The sequence below is a fragment of the Canis lupus genome, chromosome 6 (genome assembly GCF_011100685.1).
Source record: "Canis lupus familiaris isolate Mischka breed German Shepherd chromosome 6, alternate assembly UU_Cfam_GSD_1.0, whole genome shotgun sequence".
In the NCBI taxonomy this organism is placed as follows: domain Eukaryota; kingdom Metazoa; phylum Chordata; class Mammalia; order Carnivora; family Canidae; genus Canis; species Canis lupus.
The window spans coordinates 49,766,247-49,789,614 of record NC_049227.1 but is presented as its reverse complement, the minus strand read 5'-3'; the positions used below and the strand labels follow the sequence as shown (position 1 = coordinate 49,789,614).

Here is a 23,368-nt window from a genome sequence, read left to right as displayed (position 1 = left end):
TCACTTGGAATAACAGCACTCTATAGTTAGATCTTCAAAATATTTAAACAGTGTTGCCTCGGTTGGTCGTAACGGAATGCATCTTAAGAAAATTTAACATGAATATTGACCGGCAGCTAACCTATGTCATCTTCTTAATATTTTGTTTTCTTTAACAAAATTTTATTTTGGTAAAATTTATTTCATTGACAATAATTTCATGTTTTATGAAGATACCAAGGTTTATCTTTTTATGGGTAAATGATAAACCAACAAGGCACTAGGTTCACCTTCAGGTACTAAATACTTCAACCCATGGTATAATGGTTGACTGGATTTCTCTGGATGGTACTTACATGGTACGAAGATGTTTTATGATGTTGTTTATCAGACTTTTGTGTAACTTTTCCAATGTGGTCTAAAATGCAACTGCTTTTGATTTTCTTTTGTAAATGTTTAGGGGTTCTTTTTGTATAGTAAAGTGATAATATCCAGAATTAGAAGAATTGTGTGTTTATTTATTTTAAACTGCCTCCTTTCATCACAGCGTTTGAAACTCCAAGTTCCAAAAGTAAAGAGGTCAAACCCATAGAAATAACAAGTAGATACCTGAAGTGCGATCCTCAGAGTACTTTTATCAGAATCACCCTGAGAACTTGATAAAAATTCAGACTTTTTAGGCCATACTAATCTATTGAATTTAGATATCTTGTTTTGTGTCCTTGGAATCTGCAATTAAATTTTTTGCGATTAAATTAAAAAAATAGAATAAACAAAAAAGAGTGAATGCAGGTGAATGTGCACATGTCAGAGGGCAACAAATAAACACCTATGTACATACCCAGTAGGACTTGGAGACAGAGCATTATTGTTCCCACCAGAACTCATCTCATCACCTTTGCAGAGAAGTCAAGTCAGCTGTTTGCATCACTGCCAAGAAAGGGCCCTCTAATTAATAGACAGCTGTCCGTAAACCTTTTTCATTTTCCAGAAGGATGCCTGTCCATGACCTGCGACCTCACTGAGCCTTAGCCCTCACCTCATCAAAGTAGCCCAGGCCACTTATAAAATTCCTTTAGCAAGCGTTGAAATCTTTACTCCAGCAGTTCAATAATGATGTGAGGAAAAATAGTGATTCATTCTCCCCTAGAAAGCAGAGAGGTCCCCACCTCGTCTTCCTGATGTTGTTTAAGCACTTTTAAAGGGAAGTAACAGAAATGAGATTGAAGACAGGTTAAGAAAAGAGTCTTCTACCTTGACAGTAGGTGCCAGATCTTTGGGAAGAAGAGAAATTTTTACCTGACTCCTAGTCTCTGAAGTGAGTGTGATTTGTATTAGACACTACACTGCCAACTTTTTTTCTGGCTGACTGGTGAAGCATAGAAGGCACCTACCAGGGCTTTCCCCGCTCAAGTAGATATCCTTCATATTGTCTATAAATCTGAACATGAAATTAACTGACTCATTTGCCTAATATTCCAGTGGGAAGGAAGCAAAAAGTTGATTTGGGGAGGTACATAAGCACGTGCAGGGTGTTAGTGAACTTTCATTTCCCTCATAATGTTTCGTAGTCTAATTGTCTTAGAAATAGGTTCAGATCTTTGGTAGTATTGGTTCTCAGCTATCAGAACATTTTTTGAATTTCTGAGACTGGTAAGTTTGCCATCTCTCTCTGATACCGTGATAGTCAAACCAAGACTAATTGACAGGTTGAAAAAAAGTCTGGACAGTCTCACATCTTATAACCATACCAACATCTTTCCCACTCCGGGTGAATGGTATTGGGAAATTACAAAGGGACTGTGAGAATTTCTGGGGAAGGTAATAGTTAGGGCAATCACCTTATGCAACTAAAGAGTTTTAGTTTCCTTGCACACAAATGAAGAGTTTCTACCGGTAAACTCTGAGGTCCTTTTTAGCTCTCAAGCACAATATTCTTTGAAAATTTACACATGTGCAATAGATAAATTTTTGTCACTTATTTTAGAGAAGCTTTTTGTGTTAAGCCAAACAAAGACCTAGGGATTTTCTATCTTTTGCTTACTCAACTTTAACAGAACAGGAGACCAAAAAATCAAACGTTTAAATTAATGCCAACATCAGGGAGCAGTTTCTGCAAAGATTTCATAATAGCCACTCTTCCCTGCAGAGGAAAGGGGCATTTACAATGTCTTTTGAAATGTCTTTTATTTTAGCCATAATGGTGATGAAAATTTCACTTCTGGAAAAAAAATGTATGCAGTGGCTTTTCAAGCTTTGTTGCAATTGAGGAATATGGTTTCTCTCAAAAGATTGCTCTGTAAGACTCACTTGAGAAAAGTACAATGAATTGAATGGAATCAAATGTCTGGGTTTTTAGTGAAGGACAATGCTATCTGGAGATAGTATGTTAATTGTTTTTGGTTCTTTCGTCATTTGGCAGGGACTCTTGGGGGTTTTGTGAAGAAAAGAAAGAGTTGATTCAGCGATTGAAAAAGCAATGGTTCAGTACTGAAAACGAATGAGCAGAAGACGCTGACTGTGGGGGCAAAAGGTGGAGGTGAATCACTCCTACGTTGAGTTGCGTTGTGAAGAATTTCAACTTTCTTAAATGAAAGTTTCAGTCTGCGAAAAGGAGGTTTAAAATCAGTTTGCAATTAAGAATGTTATTACTGGGACGCCTGGGTTGCTCAGTGGTTGAGCATCTACCTTCCGCTCGGGTCTTGATCCCGGGGTCCTGGGATCGAGTCCCGCATCAGGCTCATCACAGGGCGCCTGCTTCTCCCTCTGCCTGGGTCTCTATGTCTTTCTCTGTGTCTCTCATGAATAAATAAAATCTTAAAAAAAAAAAAATGTCATTACTTTCTTTAGTCCAACTTGCATGCAATTAAAATTTATTCAATTACCAGGATGTTGAATACTATCAGGCTGAAAACCCAAAAGAAGTAGTATTAAATACAGAACTTAGAAAAACGAACCCCTGGATGGGATGAGCACTGGGTGCTATACTACATGTTGGCAAATTGAATTTAAATTTAAAAAAAGAAATAAAAATGAATATTATTTGCTGGAATTCACATTTATTACTTAGAAATTTAGGAATAGTCACATGAAACCCACTTAAAAAGCAGCAGACTCAAGGAGTGGCTTTTTATGGGAGCTTTTGTCAGTGCTTTGCCAAGGTTTATGGACATTTTCTACATTGCCATGAAAATCACATTATTTTCCCAGGCAAAAAACTGAACCAACAAGTTCATTTTCCCTTGTGACAATCTCATAAAGGCCTGCTTCTCCTTGTTGGTTTGAGTTCCTCTTATTTAAGTGGTCTAGCTATCTTAGAGTCAACGCTTAATGTTACACACTTGGATTTCCCATGGCAGTATCCTGGCCACATTTCTCAAACTCTCTTCATCATGGGAATTTCATAAGGACTCTTAAAATACAAAGTTGTGGACTCTAGCCCAGGCCCACTGAACTAAAATCTCTGAGGTGGGACTCGAAAAATCCAATTTAAAAAAAATGTATTTAAATTCAATTTAGTTAATATATACTGTATTATTAGTTTCAGAGTTAGAATTTAGTGATTCATTAATTGCATACAACACCCAGTGCTCATTACATCAAGTGCCCTCCTTAATGTCCATCATCCAATTACCCCATCCCTCCACCCACCTCTCCTCCGGCCACCCTCAGTTTGTTTCCTATAGTTAGGAATCTCTCATTGAAAAAATTTAAAATTTCAATAAATATCCGTGGTGATTCTTAGGTCTGCATTTGGGAAACATTTTCCCAATAAAACTATTTAGCTATTCAGTAGATTTTCATCCTCAGAAAGCATTGACTGAGCCTTGAATTTTGGAAGGGTTTCTGTTGTCTGAAACCATCTCTTCTCACCTTTTCTGGAAACTTCTATTATTCAAATACTTTTCCTGTCTTCAGCCTCCTATCTTTACTAGCTCTTATAAGAGTCTACTCTCTTCTACCTTAAAAAAACAAAAAACAAAAAACAAACAAACAAACAAAACCCAAAAAACTAACAAAAATTTTTTCTTAATTCCTGCACTTCCTGGTAGTTACAGCCTTATTTCATCTTTCCTTTCACAGCAGAATTCTAGAAGGGATAATCATAGAGCTTATGGCTTCTCAGTCCCTGTGCAACAAACTCCTATCTAGCTTCTGAATAGGCCCCTATCAAAGTCAGTACTAGTCTCTTAACTGATATAAATGGGCATAATTTTGAAAAATAAAACCAGCATGTTTTCATTTCTGATGATCTCTAATTCCTAATTGTCTCAAGGCTTCCTCACTCATTCATTCATTATCTGTGAAGGCAGAGAGAACCTAGGTGAGAAAGAAAGAATCATGGTTCAGTTTCAAATTTCAAGCCAGGTGTATCTGAAGCCAAAGGAAGACCATGGTTTTAGAAGGAAGATTAAGTAGAGAAAGTAAAGCCCTTCCCTGGATTCCAAAAATTCCCCTAACACAGCAAGAGGTTATAGTGTGGAGAAGACAGAGGATGTAAGGTAAGTCCCAGACATATAGTTGTGGAGAAAGCTGTCATAGAATTGAGAGGAGAAGCCAAGAAAGATAAAGGAATGGTGAGATATTAGACACGAATGTCCTTGCCATTCTCTGCTTTGGGATCAGATATTATAGGAGGGTCACTACTGCAGAATCACTCAAATAAGTTGGGGGAACCAGGAAGGGCTATGAGCTCCCTTTCCTAGAGGTTGAAGCTTCTCAGAGAAGACTTGGGTTCAGCAATCTCTCATGAGGTATGTGAGCAGAGGACTAGCATTGGAAGAGAGGGCTGAGGAGATCAGTGAACCAGAAGTGGCCTAGAACTGGAATGGGGGAAACATAAGGTGTGGGGTCATTAGGACCAGACACAACAGCAGATCTACAGGTCTCAGTAGTTAATAACATGATGCCTAAAAAAGACAGGACAAGCTACACCAACTACACTGAGCAGGACAAGGGCATCCAGCAGACCTCTGGCCAGAAAGAACCAGCCAACAGCCAACAGCTTGGGCACCACAAGACTCCTACTGTCTTCATATGACTTCTGAGAAGAGAACAAAGAGCAGTATATAAGACTGAGTAAATATGAAACTATTTAAATGAAATGGGAATGCTTTCAATTATTAAACATTTTTTTTCTGATATCAGCAGAAATGGTGACTCAAGGGCAAAAGTAAATCAATATTAGATAATAAAGTTAACTTTTTTTGTACATAGGAATTATAGTATGAAAATCTCAGCTTTTTTATAGTACTAAGTGCAAAGAACAATTCAATCTCTTTTCAGCATTGATAGTTAACCATTTTTTAAATTCTTAAGCCTCTCTCCCTTTTGGATTCCATTACAGCACATTATATTGCTTTTCCTCCTATTTCTCTGGCTCTCCCTTTGCATTTTTTCCTACACAATCTTCTCTCTCATGGCCTTTGCATGTTGTTGTACTAGGGATTCCATAGTGACTTCCTTCTCATTTTAGATACTTTCCCCCAGTGACCTCAACCTTTTTGTGGTTTATATGGTCATGATTTCAAGTATACATTCCAAGACAATCAGTTTCCTGAGGTCCATTGGGCATCTTCAGTGATATCTCAGGAGCACCTTCATTTATAGTTCTTTATATTTCTGTCTTCCTATTCTATTATTGGGAGAGGGGTATTGAAATTTCCAACTATGATTTTGGATTTGTCTATTTATTTTCTCAGTTCTACCCATTTTGCTTCATATACTTTTAAGCTCTCTCATTAGGTGTAAAATTGTTTAGAATTAGTATGTCCTTTTGGTGACTTGATCTTTTAATTATTATGTATAAGCTCTCTCCCCTTGTAATAGTTTTTTGCTCTGAAATCTAATTGTCTCTATGAACCTAGCTATTCCATGTGTGTTTTAACTAGTATTAATTAGCATGTTATACTTTTTCTATCAATTTTTTTATCCATTTACTGTCAACCTATTTGTGTATTTGTATTTAGAGTCCATTTATTGCATATGGTTGGCTCTGCTTTTATTGCCAGCATGGCAATCTCCTTCTAATTGGAATGTTGAGACTCTTTGTATTATTGTTAGTGATATGTGTAATGATATGCTTTTAAATCCAACATTCTATCTTTTGTTTTTGATGTGTCTTGTCTGTTTTTTTAAGTTTAATTTTATTGTAGTAAGAACTCTTAACATCAAATCTGCCTTCTTAACAGACTGTAAAGTACGCAATACAATATTGTTAACTATAGGCACAGTGTTGTATAGCAGATCTCTAGAACTTATTTATTTTTCATTATTCACATTTTATACCCATGGGTTATCAACTCAGCATTTTTCCCTTGCTCCTGCCCCCGAGAATAACTGTTCTGTTCTCTGCTTCTATGAGTCTATTTTAGATATCTCATATAAATGGAGCCATGTAGTATGTTTTCCTGTGATTGGCTTATTTCACTTAGTATAATGTTGTCAAGGCTCATCCATGTCATCACCTATTGAAGGATTTCCTTCATTTTTAATATGAGTAATATTGCAGTGTATACCACATTTTCCGTACCCATACAGCTGGATATTTTTGAAGATGTATGCATAGTCTCAATCAAAAACAGGAAGGTTAATGATTAGCAGATTGGAAATTTTGGGAGGCCTCTGAAAGAAAAATCTATGAGAAAGATCTATAATTTAGGGTGCTTATAATTATGCTGTAGAAGGTGAAAGGAAACACCAAGGCCAATAAGGATAAAAGTGTAAAACCAAAAATCTATATGGATTATAATAAAATATTAGGACATTACAAGAGTGGGAAAATCCTCAGAGTTGCCATAGATAAAACATAGGTTATCTATAAAAGGGAAGAAAAATCAGATGGACAGTAGACTGACCTCAGACTTCTCATTAGCAATGCTAATACTATGAATAAAATAAAGCAATACCTTACAATAATAGTAACTAACACTTATTGAGCACTGTTTTAGGCATTTTCTTCATTTAATTAGCAGAACACTGTTATATAAGTACTATTATTCTCATTTTACAGATAAGTTGAGTAACTTGCTCAAGATCACATAGCTAGCAAATGACAAGGTGTGGAGTGGATGAAAGTGCACAGTGCTGAGTTAGAGTCCTGAATATATGTTCTTGCTGATAATAGCTAGTATCTCATCAGTTCTAATAATCTGTATATGTAATTCTGCTGTATTTAAGGTGCTATAGGGAATTAAAGCTTGAATCAGACACTAATCTGGACTCAGAAAATTAAAAACTTGAGTTAGGTTCTCCAAAGTCTGTAGTCAGGATGTGGTACACAAAAAATATTTCTAAAAAGCTTAAATAGTTCATGACTTATTTTCACCTTCTACTTTGGGGAGGCATAGTGGCTTTTCACTTATGAGAGGGATATGATGCTTTATTAAAATGAATATGATAATCATACATTGAATATGAAGATGTAATTTTCATACAAGACATGCAGATGGTATGTGAAGAACTAGCTTGGAAAAACTGAATTTGGGGATGATTTTCCTTAGTACTATATATGGAACACTAATATATACAACACACACTTCTCTGTTGGACCACTAGATTTTGATCAATATTTATTGATCAAATAAATAGATATTCTATTTATTTATTTATTTTTATTTACTTTTATTATTACTTACTATTATGGTGATGCCTTCCAACCATTCTTTGCTGAGTGGATCCTGAGACAGGAAAGTTTATAACTTGCACAGAGTAAGAGCTAAGATGGATAGAGTAATATCAAGGCATTATTTGTATTAGGTTGAACTATATGAATTTGTCAGTCAAAAACTGTCCAATATGAGCAATTTATATGGTTTAACTTGTACATTGCTATTAGGTTTATTTCAGTATTTCAGGTAATATATTACCTGAATATATTTCAGTATATTTTAGGTAATATACTGCAAAATTCTATGGTTTAACAATAATGGTTTTGTTATGTCTTCTGATTCTTGGACTGATTGGGTAAGTTTCACGGATTTGGATTTTTCTGCTTGAGACACCTCTGCTAGCAGGTCAGTCTTCTAAGGGCTCAGCTAGATGTGAATATTCAAACTAATTCACCACATGGCTGGTGGTTAGTGCCGCTGTCAGCTGGAAGCTCAGGTGTAACTGTCAAACACAGAACTTTGGGTCTTCCCTTTGTAGTATGGGTTTCCCACAACATGACCTGGACTTGGAAGCCCCAGACTATTATTTCCACTGCATTCTATTTGTCAAAACCAATTCACAGGGCGAGCCCAGCCAGCCCAGCTACTGAGATTGGAGATGAGATCCATTTTGTGATGTGTGTGGGAATATGTATCTATAGAGTGAAGCGGAAATATTGCGGACCATCTTTTTGGAGACTAGTTATTGCAAGAAAACCACATTTCTATGAGGAAAATGAGTGAGATGAGTCTGGGAAATTTTATTCTAACAAGGACACGCAATGTGACAGTGAATAGTATAACTGTGGATACTATTAATTCCTTAGTATGTGCCCAGAGAAATTATGATGCTCAAAAGGATTCTGTGACACAATAATCTCCAAAAACTTTGACCCATCACCTAAGATGAGTGATAATATGTATATTCACATAGTCATAATTCAAATTAATTTAATGCATAGGTAGAGATGAGAACTGAGAGGAAGAGAACACTAGCTCTGGCCAGGAGAAACTGAAGGATTCAGGCATGGCCCCATGGTGCTATTTGAGCCGTGCCATGAATCATTGCACAAGATGTAGACAAGTTGCTATGAGGAGAAGCAGATGTTCAAGGAGAAAGAATGAGCATAGGTATGGAGAAAGCAAAAGCCTGAGACTTCCATGTAGAGAAGAGTAAATTGGTCCATTTTGCAGAAGTATGGAGGAGGGGAAAAGAGTACAGTGAGCACTAAGGTTGGGGAAGTGAGGTGTAATAAATCATGAAAGGCCTTGAATGCTAAACTTGGGAGTTTGAGCTTTGTTCAAGGATAGGAGCCGATGAAAGGGACTAACGGGATCAGGAAGCTGGCACCTCATGTTTGTCTGGTATTTTCTCTCTATGCCTTTATCTCCTGACTATTCCCGGAGACTATCTTCCCAACTTCCTGCCTGTAGTAGTAATTTCCTTTCTGATTTAGTTCCAGGCCTGCCGCATTAGTGAGAAATAGAAGAGCCCCCTTTCTTATGCCACGCATGCATGCAACGCACTATTATTTAGCTATTAAAATAAAATTTTCAAAAAAGATCATTTAGCTAGTAAAATGACATTTTCTAAAAATATTTATCAGCATGAGGATAAAAGATCATGTTCCATTACAAAATAATAAAATGACCGATTAATAAAATCAGAATAAAAATTGTATATAAAATTCAGATGCATCATAAAAACCTGAACGTTATGTGTTCCTATGCACATATGCATATAGAGAGGAAAGGAAATGAAAGTTTTAGCATGGATAGTGGCATGATGGCTGTTCTTATTTTCTTGTTTGTACCATTCTCCATTTTCCAAATTAGAAGGTATCACAGTAATCGTCAGAGTAGTTATTGTCTAGTGTGTTAACCATAGCAATTAAGTCTCCAAACAGCAACCAAGTAAAAATAGCCTTCTACCTGAACTTGAGACTTGGAATTCCTAAAGACCTATAAATATTCAGGCCTTTGAAATCCAGACATGGGGTGAGGCAGCTGCTTTGGCCTTCTGAGCATGTGAATATTTGTTCTGAAGAGAATAAAAGGAGAGGAAAGTACTTGAGCAGCCTTTCACCACTAAGCGCCTCTGGAATTTCTAAATAAGGCCCTGAGACCTTGGGTGAAGGGAGAATGACATGAAGAGCCTGTACACCATCACTCCACACTATCATGGGGCTGGAGTCAGGAAGAACCGGGCCTTGACTGTGTGGTAAAATGCCATACTGAAGTGAAATATTGAGGTTTAAACCTCCAGGTATGGGGACGATTTGCTCTGCAACCCAGCACTGGGGCCTCCTGAAAATGTTGCCTCTCTGTCTCAAGAATCATTGGTTCATGCTCTTCCCAGTCTTGCCCAGTTTACTACTGTGGACATCTGATAGTTTGCATAAGCAGAAAAAGAAGGACTTACAGAAATCCGGAGAAAAGAGGAAAACTGTCATGTCATTATTTTAAATTACTGTGTTTGAGCAATTAGGTCATTAATTCAGTTGATTTGCTTAGAAGTTTCCAGCCAAATAGCTCTGGAATTTTATCTATATATCTGACATAAGAAAATTATCCTTTGTCTCTTCTGGGTTCACCCTTGCTACCACAGTCTGCTTTTTGGCCCTTCTTTCTAGCATGCAAAGGAGCATAAACTCCCCCAGGATTTATCTGAATAAATGTAGTTCTAATTTTTCAGGCTTTCCAAACAAGGTAGAGAAACTTTAGGAGTCTTAAAAAAAAAAAAAAAAAAAAAAAAAAAAAAAAAAAAAAAAGCACTTTTATAGCTTTACTGGGAAGAGAAAAAAAGAAGCATGAATAATAGTAACAGAAAATCTGAAGGACTAGGTTTTTGTTTTTTGTTTTGTTTTTTTTTTCACTGTTTCCTTTTAAAGAACTATATCCTCAGGATCTAAGGATAATGGTAGCATAAACCAACTTGTTTCTTCTTAGTCAATAAATGAAGTTGAGGCCAACATTACTGAAATGCATTAGGGAATAAGGACCCTGGTCAATGATCCCACTACATTGCTCCAGGGCACATCTGCTTTTTCAGGCTGAACAAAGCAGGAGAACAAATCTGGTTGATGTCTATGGGACATTTTTTAATGGGAACTTATAAAAAGAACTGATGGATAATATTTGTTGGGAATTTGCTACATGCCTGTCCTGAATTAAGTATTTTCCATGAATTATTTTATTTAATACAACAGTCCAGCTAAGTACTGTTATCTGACCAACAGGTGAACCAAACTAGAAAATTTAAGTAATTTTCCCAAGGTCAGTAATAGATGAAGCTATGGTTGACTGCAGTTTGATTCTAGAACCTGCGCTGTTACTCTCTGTGCTGTGCTACCTTTAATTCATGGACATAAAATAAACTTCCACAGGCTTAGACATCTTTGAAGGACACATGGCAAGCAATCCAAAAAGAGAAATTTATCTTAGGTCCTTGGTTTTTTTGTTATGGGAAGGAAGAAGGGCTGATAATATTGTCCAGATAAATTTTTACTGCGTGTTAGTCTGAAGAGCATAAGAATCCTGGATTACTTATGCTAAATATCCAGCTTTGTTCACTGGACAGTTACTTTCTTTCTGTTGAATTTAAAAGAAACATATGGGTTACTATGTTTAAACGGCCATCTGCCATCATAAGCAAATTCTTGAGGAAATTGCTTTGGACCTAAAGTACAGCACATGTTTGATCTTTATGTCTATTTGTACTTTTTGAATTTGGAAACTTTTAAATAAGGAGGTAAAAAGGTAGCAGGAAAGAAAATGAAAAAGCAAAAATAATGTTTTTTAAAAAAGCAAAATGAGAGCTTCATGGTGTTCTATACTAGTAAGAGTAAGAGAGAAAGAATTAAAGCTGCCCAAAGAGACCCAGCCTGATACCAAATTGGTGATATGGCACCAAATAGACAAAAAATGCAGTAAGGTACAGATAGTAAAAATATTTAGTTAAAACTGTGTTTAGCTGAGACATCATTTTGGAGAAGATGCTTGACTCAAATTTTTTGTGTGGTAGGCTAAAGAATGGCACCTCCACTCCCAAAAAATGTCCATGTCTTAATCCCTGGGACCTGTGACTATGTTACCTTACGTGGTAAAAGGCATTTTTCTGATAAAATTAGGGATCTTGAGATAAGGAGATTACTTTGGATTACTGAAGTGGATCCAATGCAGTCATAAGGATCCTTATAAGAGGGAGACGGGAGGGCCATGGAGGGAAGAGCCACAAGTTGAGGAATGCAGGTGGCTTGTAGAAGCTGTAAAAGGTAAGAACATGACTTCCCCCCGCCCCTGGAGCTCCTGGAAGCAAGCAGATGCCTTGATTTTAGGCCTGTAAAACCTGTTTTCTACTTCTCACCTCCAGATCTACAAAATAACAAATGTCTGTAGTTTTCAGCCATGTAGTTTATAATAATTTGGTACAGTACCAGTAGGAAATTACTGTATATGACTCAAAGAATTCTTAGGAAATGGAAAATGGGAAAAAGATTACAAACTCCTTAGTCATCTGCATCACCTCTCCTGTCTAGTCCACCACCAAAGCTCACTCACCCTTGCTCACTTTCTGAGCACTACTCCTTACCATCTAGCCCTGCTGACCCCCATCCCTCATACTCAAAGGACTGCAGATAATGTTTTCTTGATTCTTGCCCGTACTGCCTCTAGGGTAATTGGAGTGTGCTCCACACCTATCAGCAGACTAACATTTATAAAGTTCTTTTTCCCAACTTGGTTGGATCCATGTTATCTATAGATAAAAGGCCCCAGCTCTTCACAGTGGCATCTCAAGACCTTCTATCCCTCCCTCTTTCCCATTATGACACCACTAACTCTGCCTCCATGCCTGCTCACACTCTGACCTCTGCCTGCAATGCTTTCCTCTTTCTTGGTCATCCCAACATCCTAATGGGTAAGGAGAAAGTGTGGTAACATAGAAAATAGTGCTCTGGTAGAAGGATCCTTGTTTGGTAGAAAAATTGAAATCTTTTTTTCATATAAATTGTGAATTAACACATGCCTGATAATGGGAATAAGGGAAAGAAATGTAACATTAACGAAAGAGTGAAATGCAATAGAATTCCAGGTTAAAAGGGGAAAAATTAAAAAAAATGAATGAAAAATTGCTCTGTAAAATAAATAAACATAAATAAGAGGGAAGGGTTAAAGTTATATCTTTCATCACTCTAACTGTTCCAGACTGCTTAAGCCAAATGAACTATATGTAGCAATATACCATTTATAGAAAACAAATTTAAAACAGAGATGTAAAGAGGTAGAAAACAAAGAGGTGAGTGGGTAGGGATGTGAAGGGCAGTTTACAGAAGAGCAAAGCAAGATGACAAACATTTTTGAAAAGATGCTCCGACTCTGGTAGTCAGAGAAATACTAATTAAATAACAGTGAGATAGCAAACATTTCTACTGGATGGTAATGGTTGAAAATCGCTATAAAGGTATTGTTGGAAAGGATGTTGGAGCAACACAAACACTCTTCCTTTGCTGATCAAAATATTATACAACTCTTCAGATGGAGAACTAGAAATATCTATTAAAATTTTAAAAACATGTGTTCTTCAATTAAACAATTCCATTCTTGGGAATCTATTCCACAGAAATAAAAGTCTCTGGATACATAGTCATGTGAATAAAGATCTTTTATTGCAGCAGTGTTCATAGCAACAAAACACTGAAAATAAACTGAATGACCATCAACTGGGGATGAAAAATTATAAAACATCAAGAGGGGATATGATATAATAATTAAAAGGAAGAAATTAGAAATTCAAAGAGAATATGATAAAAATACAATTACAGTGGAAGACATGAATATACCACTCTCAGAACTGGTCATCTGTAATAGACAAAAAATGAACAAAATCATAGAGGAATTAAATAATTTTGTTGAAATAGATACAAATACAGAAACTCATAAGTACAGAGGATATGTTTAGTAGAATATTTAACTTCATTCTGGGGCTATCACAAAAATAAAAGCATCGGTCCATGAGGGCATATGTGTTTGGATATTTGTTGCAACTGTATTCATGGTGGAAAAAGCAATATATATACATGCCTGTGCACATTCTCATTCATCCATTCAGAAAGTGTGTCTTTACTGAAGTTCTGCTACATACTCTTTTCTGCACTAGACACTACGAAGTTTAATAAAGGGCCTCCACCATCAGAGAACTCTAGTTGTAGCTGAAGCGCCAAGGCGTATAGACATATAAGTTACACAAGAGCACCAAACAGAATATTTCAGACAGAGGATCCCATAAGCAAAGGCAGTGGCGGGGAGCTGTGCAAAAAAGGCAGGATGTGCTCTGGGGATGGGGAATGTTAGCAAAGATAAATAGAGCAAAGAATCATATCCCAATTACTAAAAAAAGACAGAAAGAACGAAATCACTAATTGCCACTAATTCTTGACTAATTCTAGTGAATGGAGGCAGATTGTCAAACAGTATTGAATGGGGAGCTTGACATGGACGTTGGTAAGATCCTAAAGCTTTAAAAATAAAAATGGACCAATAATAATTAGAATTTGAAAGGGGAAAGAAAGCTATGCCAAACTAAATTAGTTTTCATTTTTCATGAAGTTTCTAAATAAGGATGCAATAGATATGAGGAAATCAGAATTTTGGCAAGGGTTTGACAGTTTTTTGTTTTTGTTTTTGTTTTTTTAAATTTGGGGGCAGATGTGGAACAGTTAGAGAAAACTGATTGAATGACTATAGAAAACATGTACTGGGTGAATGGTTCAGTTACCTACAGAAAGTTTCATATCTGGGGGAATCTGATCTGTGATGGACACACTGGGGTATCTTAATCAGTATGTGTGAAAAGGAATTTGCTACTAGATTGAAAAGTAAATTGATATGGATTTGAGGTTTCCCCTCGAATAATCTCTCTCATTCATGGGCACTCAGACAGGAGAGGAATGAACATTAAAATTAGCAGGAGAGCAGTGTGCATAATCCTTGAACCCTTGAACCTCAAGAACATGTCTGGATGTACCCCCAACAATCTGCTGTATATCTGTACATTGGGGCAGAGAGACTAGTTAAAGCTGCTGCCCTCAGGGTAAGAGGCATAACACTCTGATCCCAAGTTCATGACTCAGATCTGAGATCAGGGTGATTGAAGCAGGAAGTAGCTAGTACATTGATTCACAATCTGCATCATGGAAAAGGCTAGGTAAAAGCTGATTGTAAATAATATAAAACATGGTTCTAGTCCAAATTGGTAAGAACATAATTAGGACATTGTTTTAAAATTTTGTCCATCATCCTTTATTTTAAAAAGGCAGTAACTAAATGCAGCTAATTAAAAGGAAATCAATCAGGCTGGAGACAGTGACTAAAGGAACTGAGATGTTTAGATTAGAAAAATTTAGGGATATGAAATCTGCTATCAATGATTTGAAATCCTATTATAAAGAGTGGCAAAATAATAGAAAGAATATAGGGCTTTTTAACTCAGATAGGGGTCATACTCTTAAAGACTTTAGAATTCCTTTTAAACCTCCTAGATTCTAGGAAATCTAAGGTAAGATTTTATAATAAATTAGGAGGGCTAGGTTCGGAACACCCTGGGCCCACCCCTCTGATATCAAAGCCAAAGAATAGAGTAGAGCCTAAATTGCTGGGGTCAGTGCCAGCAGGGTTTCCTGTAGTGGTAATTCTAATGAGGGCATCCAGAGGACAAGCCAAAGGGTTAGTTAACAAACAGGAAGACTGGGCAAATATGATGATGATGAGAAGACAAAACTGGAAAAAAAAAAAGTGGCAAGTGGCAACTAGAGAAGCCAAAAAATCAGGATGTCATAATCACAAGGACTGAAGAAGAAGGAAAGTAAAATAATGGAGGTGGTGGTTGGGTGGGGTGATAGAGTGACAGAGCAAGAGTCAGGTTAGGACTATGATGACCTCAGGTCAAATCTTGTGATCACCATGACAAGGATGACTTGTGTTTGGCACAGAGTAAACACTCAACAAACATGAGATGTTATCATATGACACTTTGTCCTGATCAGTTGAGTTGGAATCAGATATTCAAAATGATGGAGACAGGCTAAATTAGGACCTGACCATGGAAGGTCACCCTAAGGAATATGCATGTTATTCTACAGGCAAAAAGAAACACAAAGTTATTTGAACTGGCAAGTGCTTTAGGACTATTTCTTGCTCAACATTACAAAGAGTAGAAGGGTTTTATAAGAAAGGAGGCAGAGACATTAGTTAAGCCTTTTCCAAAACAAATAAAAAAAGGAGTAATGATGGCCTTAACTACAAAGTGGTGGTTTGGAAATAGGGTATATAAGAAACAGCTTAAGATGGAAATCTAAAAGCACACTGCCTCATTGAATCACAGAGCTGGCTGTGTATGGGGTCAACATGATCAATAAAAAGATATATAATGACATAGTTACCCTTATTTTGGATATGACAAAGCAGATTGAGAATAATCAACCCCAGAATACTACTCACTCCAGCTGATCTTGAGCCAAGGGAGACTCTTTAACGACTGAAATCTCGAGCACCTGAAACACAAGCTTTGGTTCTTTCCATGGCTTCTTTCTTCATTCAAATGTATTAAAAGAGAAAGTTAGGGGATCCCTGGGTGGCTCAGCGGTTTGGTGCCTGCCTTTGGCCCAGGGCGCGATCCTGGAGACCCGGGATCGAATCCCACGTTGGGCTCCCGGTGCATGGAGCCTGCTTCTCCCTCTGCCTGTGTCTCTGCCTCTCTCTCTCTATCATAAATAAATAAATTAAAAAATAAATAAAAGAGAAAGTTAAATTAAAAATTCTGCTTGAATCTGAGCCAATCAAGTTCCAACCACAATAGAGGTAAGGGAAAAAAAAAGAAGTTCCTACAGAAGCTAAAGAAAGAGCGATTTTTTCAAGAGTGATCCAGTTTCAGGTGCTATAGAGTGGTAATATAAAGGACTGAAAAATGGCCAATTATTTAAAATCAAGGCACAGGGCCTATGAATTAATCTGTTAATATTAAAATCATGGGAAATAAGGTGAACATTTTAACCCACGGTGGTAAATAAAGTCCTAAAATCATTATTGAGATTTAGACAGATGGAATCCAAGATTAGAATATAATAAAGGAAGTAAAGGAAGGATATTTTTATGCACTGTAAAAGACACTCCCTTAACAGGGAAGGAAAGTTGGTCAAGAAGATACACATCTGAGTAGATATCCATGGACTTAACGGCAGAAGGATTTTGGAGAGTATTTGGATGAGTATAAAGTGAATAATAAGTAAGTAAATGCAGTGTGAGACTCATTCATTCATTTCCTCTTGTATTAAACATATTGTGTGTGATGTTAAGGAATAAAAGAGTCTTTTTTCTTAAGTCACTCAAAGCATACCAGAGACTCTAGAGAAAGTGTCCCAGAGATGGTGAGATATAGGTTGGGTCTTAAAAGATGGCTGAATGTTACCAAATGAAAGAGGCTAGGAGGAGCCCCTCAAGAAGGAGTTGAAGTTAAAAGAAATGGATGGAAAGGTTAGGGCTAAATCATTGGAACCACCAGCTCAGGACTCTTTTCCCCACCTTTCATCTCTGCTTCTCTTTATGGGCCAAATGTCTGCTCTCAGATAAGATTCTCCATAAAATACGAAGCCTGGTTGATGGAAGCTCTGGACTCAGTGGCTTATTGTCTTCTGATTCGAGAGGAGAGGCACTCTCTTCCTTTTTTTTTTTTTTTAAGATTTTATTTATTTATTCATGAGAGACACAGAGAGAGGCAGAGACACAGGCAGTGAGAGAAGCAGGCTCCATGCAGGGAGCCCGACGTGGGACTCGATCCCGGGTCTCCAAGATCACACCCTGTGCCCAAGGCAGATGCCCAACCTCTGAGCCACCAAGTAATCCCCCACTGTCTTCCTTTACCGTTAGTTTGAAAATTCCTAGGAAGGAACCTAATCAATCCAGATTCAGCCCTCCCTTACTACTCTCCTAAAACAGAGAGGCAGAATCTTTTCATTCAATACACAACTCCCGGGAGAAATGTCTCTGGTCTCTGAAGGAATCGTGAGCAGGGATCTCCATTTATGTCTATTTCAATGGCACATTCAGGGTATTATAAGTGAATCAGTAAGATGAATCTTAGAAAAGATTGAAAGCAGATATTCTAGTTAAAAAGTTATTTTGGTATAAAATTCAGAAGTTAGTACAGTGTCCTATCAGGGCCAGAAGGATGGATATAAGAAACGTTAGAAAGAAGATTTGATAGAAGATAGTGATAGATTCAATGTGAAAAATGAGAGAAAAGTTAAAATAAAGGAAAATTCAAGGTTCTCAGATTTGGGCTTGACAAAGGAAAGATTGGGACAAGTCATTAAAATAGGAATTAAACAGGATTTAATTACAGGGATTATGTAAATAAAGATATCCAATACCCAATTGAATATATAGAGCAGAGTTAGGAAAGAAACCAGAGCTCAAAATATAAGCTGCAAGTCATTTGCACAAAATGGTATTTGAAGTCAGGGAGATATATGGGCTTACCCATCTCTTCCTGCCCTGATCACTCTATTTCACCCATTCTTACTCATCTTAAAGTATGTCAAGCTTGTTTCCACCTTGGATCTTTGCACTTCTTCCCACTACCTGGAATACCCTTCCTTTGGATCATGTTGTGGTTTGTTTTCTCACTTCCTTCTGAACTCTGCTTAAATTGGACCCCCTCCAAGAGGCCTTTCCAATGCTCTCTATACACAGGGGGTCTTCACAAAACCATGTACTATGACTCTTACCTTTTATCCTGTTTTATCTTTTCTTCACAGCACTTACTACTCCCTGAAATTACAGTGTGTATTTACTTACATGTTCGCCACTAGATCATCCACTCCTTGAGGACAGGAGTGCAGTCTTGTGTTACAGCTGTATCTCCAGGCCCTAAAACAAGTGCTCAATAAAGATTTGTTGATTATGTGACTATATTAAATATAGTTCTTTCATTTTTGGTTTAAATATCTAGTGAACAATTAAGATGAGAAAATAAAAGAACTTTCAATTCTCTTCACTTTTGCCAAATGGGGTTTTGTTACATTTTACATTTTCAACTGCTAAACAGTACTGGGAAACATCTGGAAGAAGCAACCCATTTAGGCTGAGGAATGACTATGTGAATAACTTTTTGTTACTGTAGAGAATGCTAATGTCAAGTAGAACTTCCATGAACTTCTTATTTGGCTTTTTGCCCTTCAAATGAAAGGATATAGGGATTTTTTGCTTCCTCAGTTCACACTGGACTTCCTGTTTTCAGAAATGCTGAATTCATCCAGAAGTCTGCTCACTGAGCATTAGTAGATTAACTGCCTAAGCAGGGGATTTATTACAAGACTTCTAGATTTTATCAAATAGGGCTATCTAGTTCACTCCATGTGAAAATTTCCCAAAGCAACCTGTAATCAATTTATCTAAATCTAAATAATTATATGGCTCTTTCCAGAAAGATATATTTTACTTCATTGACATAGTTTTATATTTAATTTAAACATTTCCTAAGATGTGAGTTACTTTTTGTCAGTGTTAATGAACATTATAAAGGTAAGCACTAGAGTTTTTTGTTTTTTTGTTTGTTTGTTTGTTTTTTGTAGTAGGAGTGTTATATCGTTCTAAATATAAGTGCCTAATCCACTGTAAATTTGGGGGAAATGATACTCTTTTCTAAGTAAACTATAAAGTAATATGGGTGGATATTTCAATGGATCAGCAGCTTTTGAAGCTTATGTGAGTGTGTCTTGAAAACTATCTGGCTTGAGTCAGAAAGCCTTTGGGTCAGATCCTACTTCCACCTTTTTTTCTGTCATTGATATGTTGTCTATAGCTACCATGTTAACTGTTCATGATTTTTAGATACAAAGTGTTATTTTTTTTAATAAGGGTCATTATGGAAAATATTGGAAAAAATAACAAAGGATGAAGAATGTATTAAATTGTCAACCCCCAAATAACTAAAATTAGCCACTATTTATTCAATCATCAATCCATATAGCATCATATTGATGTTAAAATAATTTTACAACCCGAGTTTTCATTAAACATTATATCATATGTCTTTTCCTCTGCTGGTAAAAACAAGTTCTATACACATAAAAAAAAGGGTTTTTTGAGTGTAGTTGACACACGATGTTACATTGGTTTCAGGTGTATGACTTAGTGATTTGACAAGTTTATACATGATGCTATATTTACCCCAAGTAGAGCTCCTATCTGTCACCATACAACACTATTACAATATCACTGATCATTGACTATATTTCCTGTGCGTATTTTTTATTCTTGTGATTTATTCATTCCATAACTGGAAGCCTGTATCTCCCACTCCTCTTCACCCATTTTGTGTAAACATTTTTAAAGGTTATATAATATTCTGTGGCATATGTGTACCATAATATACTTGTACTGTCCCCTAATGTTTGACACTTAGGTTGTTTCTAAATTATAAATACTTTAATTAACATCAGAAGAAATATTTATGCATAAAATTTTTCATCAAAAGTTCCTACTTATTTAAAAGAGATTAATAGGGATCCCTGGGTGGCGCAGTGATTGAGCGCCTGCCTTTGGCCCAGGGCGCGATCCTGGAGACCCGGGATCGAATCCCACGTCGGGCTCCCGATGCATGGTGCCTGCTTCTCCCTCTGCCTGTGTCTCTACCTCTCTCTCTCTGTGTGACTATCATAAATTAAAAAATAAAAAATAAAAAAAATAAAAGAGATGAATAAATTAGAAGTACTAGGAGAAAATGTCTTGATACTTATTGCCAAACTGTTTTTCAGATAAGCTCTACTAAATTGTAATTTTATAAAGATTAGATGAGTGAACTCATCTCATCACATTGTCATCAGGACTATCATTCAATATACTTTTTTGGTAAATGTTATGGACAGCAATAATGTCTTATTGCAACTATATTTTGATTTATATATTTACAGAGAGAAACACTCTTATTATTTATAAATGGTATTGGTTTTTTGCCCATTTAGTTATGACAAACTTTTTTCTTATGGATTTTATAAGAGTTCTTTTTATTTATTTTTATTTTTATCTTTTTTTAAGTTTTTATTTATTTATTCATGAGAGACACACACAGAGAGAGAGGCAGAGACACAGGCAGAGGGAGAAGCAGGCTCCACACAGGGAACCCAACATGGGACTCCATCCCGGGTGTCCAGGATCAGGCCCTGGGCCAAATGTGGCACTAAACCGTGGAGCCACCCAGGCTGCCCAAGAATTCTTTTTATTAAGGATATTAACACTTTTACATTTTTTTTCTACGAAGTATTTCCCAATAAATTTTAGGCTGTGTCAATATCACTCCCTTTAGTAAAATAGAACGCTATGTATTAGTCAGTGTAGTTGTTATTCGAAAAATAAAGTTAGTCTTTATACTTCTCAAATGCAAAATTCTTCTTTTTGAAAGATTTTATTTATTTATTTGAGAGAGAGAGAGCACAAGTGAGGGAGGGGCTGGGAGGAGCAGAGGAGAGGGAGAAGTAGACTCTCCTCTGAGCAGGGAGCCAGAAGTGGGGCTCCCTTCCTAAGACCATGGACCTAAGCCAGAGCAGATGCTTAACTGCCTGAGCAACCCATATGCAAAATTCTTAGTTAAGAATTTAACTACAGGGATCTCTGGGTGGCGCAGCGGTTTAGCGCCTGCCTTTGGCCGAGGGCGCGATCCTGAAGAGCCGGGATCGAATCCCACGTCGGGCTCCCGGTGCATGGAGCCTGCTTCTCCCTCTGCCTATGTCTCTGCCTCTCTCTCTGTGACTATCACAAATAAATAAAAATTAAAAAAAAAAAAAAAGAATTTAACTACAGAGGTCCCTTAGGGCTCAGTTAAGCATCTGACTCATGATTTTGGCTTAGGTCAAGGTCTCAGGTTCAAGCTCCACACTGGGCTTGGAGCCTGCTTGGAATTCTCTCTCTTCCTCTGTCTCTCCTCTTGCTCTCATTCTCTCTCTCTCTGAAAAAAAAAAAAGGAAGGAAGGAAAGAAGAAAGGAAGGAAGGAAAGAAAAGAATTTAACTGAGTTATTAGAAGCCAGATTAATTTTTAAATTGGTTAGCTAAGGGTATAGCCATTAACAGGGACATTGTTGTTCAATGAAACTCTTTCTTTTCCCACACAGATACAAAGATGCCCAATTTGAAAGAGTTTGAGGATGAGGGAGACTTAAGAATGAAAAGAAGCAATTTAACTCTATTCTGCAAAATAATGTGAAATACTAACTTCAAAGAGAAATACATACCTCACAATTTTTTTTTAAATACTGAACTTTTTTTTAAAGATTTTATTTACTTATTCATGAGAGAGAGAGAGAGAGAGAGAGAGAGAGAGACAGATGGGGGAAGAAGCAAGCCCCATGCAGGGAGCCCGATGCGGGACTCGATCCTGGGACTCCAGGATCATGCCCTGAGCCAAAGGCAGATGCTCAACCACTGAGCCACCCAGGTGTCCCTACCTCACAAATTTTGAGTCAGTTAAGGCTATATTTCTATTTTTCCCAAATAGATATTTAGTATACATTCATGAAAATAAACATATTGGGAGGGAAAATTTTGAAGGGGCTCAATTCAGGGTGTCTACCTGGCTTGTTGTGTAGGACTTTGTGTGTCAACTCCTATCACTGACTGTCCTGCTGGGGCCTCCTAGGAGAACTCAATTATAAAACAATCATAAGGATATCAGTTTATGTCCCCCCACCCCCGCAAAAAAAAAATCCCATTGGGAAGTTAGAAGGTATTTTCAAGAGATCTAAACTATGAAGCTAAGGGACACTGAGTCTTGCCCATGGATAGAGTCCCTCTGAAGGTTTCAACTCCTTGTGTGTGTTTTCCCTAAACCTGGGATGAGCTATATTTAGCACACAGCCATCGGCTTTCCTTTTAACTTAACCACTTTAGTAAAATCTATACCCCCCCTGGGGGTGCCTTGGAGGACAAAGAGATGCGGCAGCAAAGGGAAATACAGCTGACTTCATGATTCCAAGACTCCAGGTTAGTCCTTTTGTTGCTCCTATAAAAGCAAGTAGCATCCTGCTGAAGGTTATTTAAGGGCGTCAGAGAGTGATCTGTGGCAACGTGAATGTGACTCAAGGAGAAGCACAGGCATTAAGACATTTTGCTGTCTAGATATTTCTCTAGAAAAAGCTTTACTAATGAGTAGCTCTTCGGGGCACCTGGGTGGCTCAGTCGGTTGAGCATCTGCCTCAGCTCAGGTCATGATCCCAGAGTCCTGGGACGGAGCTTTGCATTGGGCCCTCTGCTCAGTGGGGAGTCTGCTTCTCCCCCTCCCTCTGCCTCTATGCTCTTCCTCACACACAAATAAATAAATAAAATCTTTTAAAAGATGAATATCTCCCTTTTCCCTACATATGCTGGTGAGAAGTCACTTTTAGTGATGGGAGAGCAGTGCGGGCTGGTGGAGATACTTGGGGCATGTGTGTTCATATACAGATAGAGAAAGCCTCTACATGTGCACAGGACTGTTAGCAAACTAACAGAAGTGGGTCATGGTGGCAAAGAGAAAGTCACTCTCACTTTTCCATAGATATCTCTGCATTGCTTGTGTGTGTGTGTGTGTGTGTATATATATATATATATATGCACATATATACATTGTATATATGTATATATACAAATATGTTTTTCAACAATACGCATTTATTACTTTGTCAATTCAGAAGTATATAGTAAATTTAATAAT

At 37.2% G+C, this 23,368-nt stretch overlaps 1 long non-coding RNA gene across 2 annotated transcripts in view; it reads right to left on the bottom strand.

Annotated features, from left to right (window-relative positions):
* Positions 1-2,749: 2,749 nt before the first annotated feature.
* Positions 2,750-23,368, bottom strand: part of LOC119872253 — a 29,609-nt gene continuing 8,990 nt past the window's right edge. The window contains exon 3 of one of the 2 annotated variants that reach the window (XR_005361144.1): positions 2,750-2,795. This is a non-coding gene — a long non-coding RNA (uncharacterized LOC119872253). Of the gene's footprint in view, positions 2,796-16,343; positions 16,388-23,368 lie in introns of those variants that run through there. The other variant, XR_005361145.1, reaches the window with a different exon arrangement.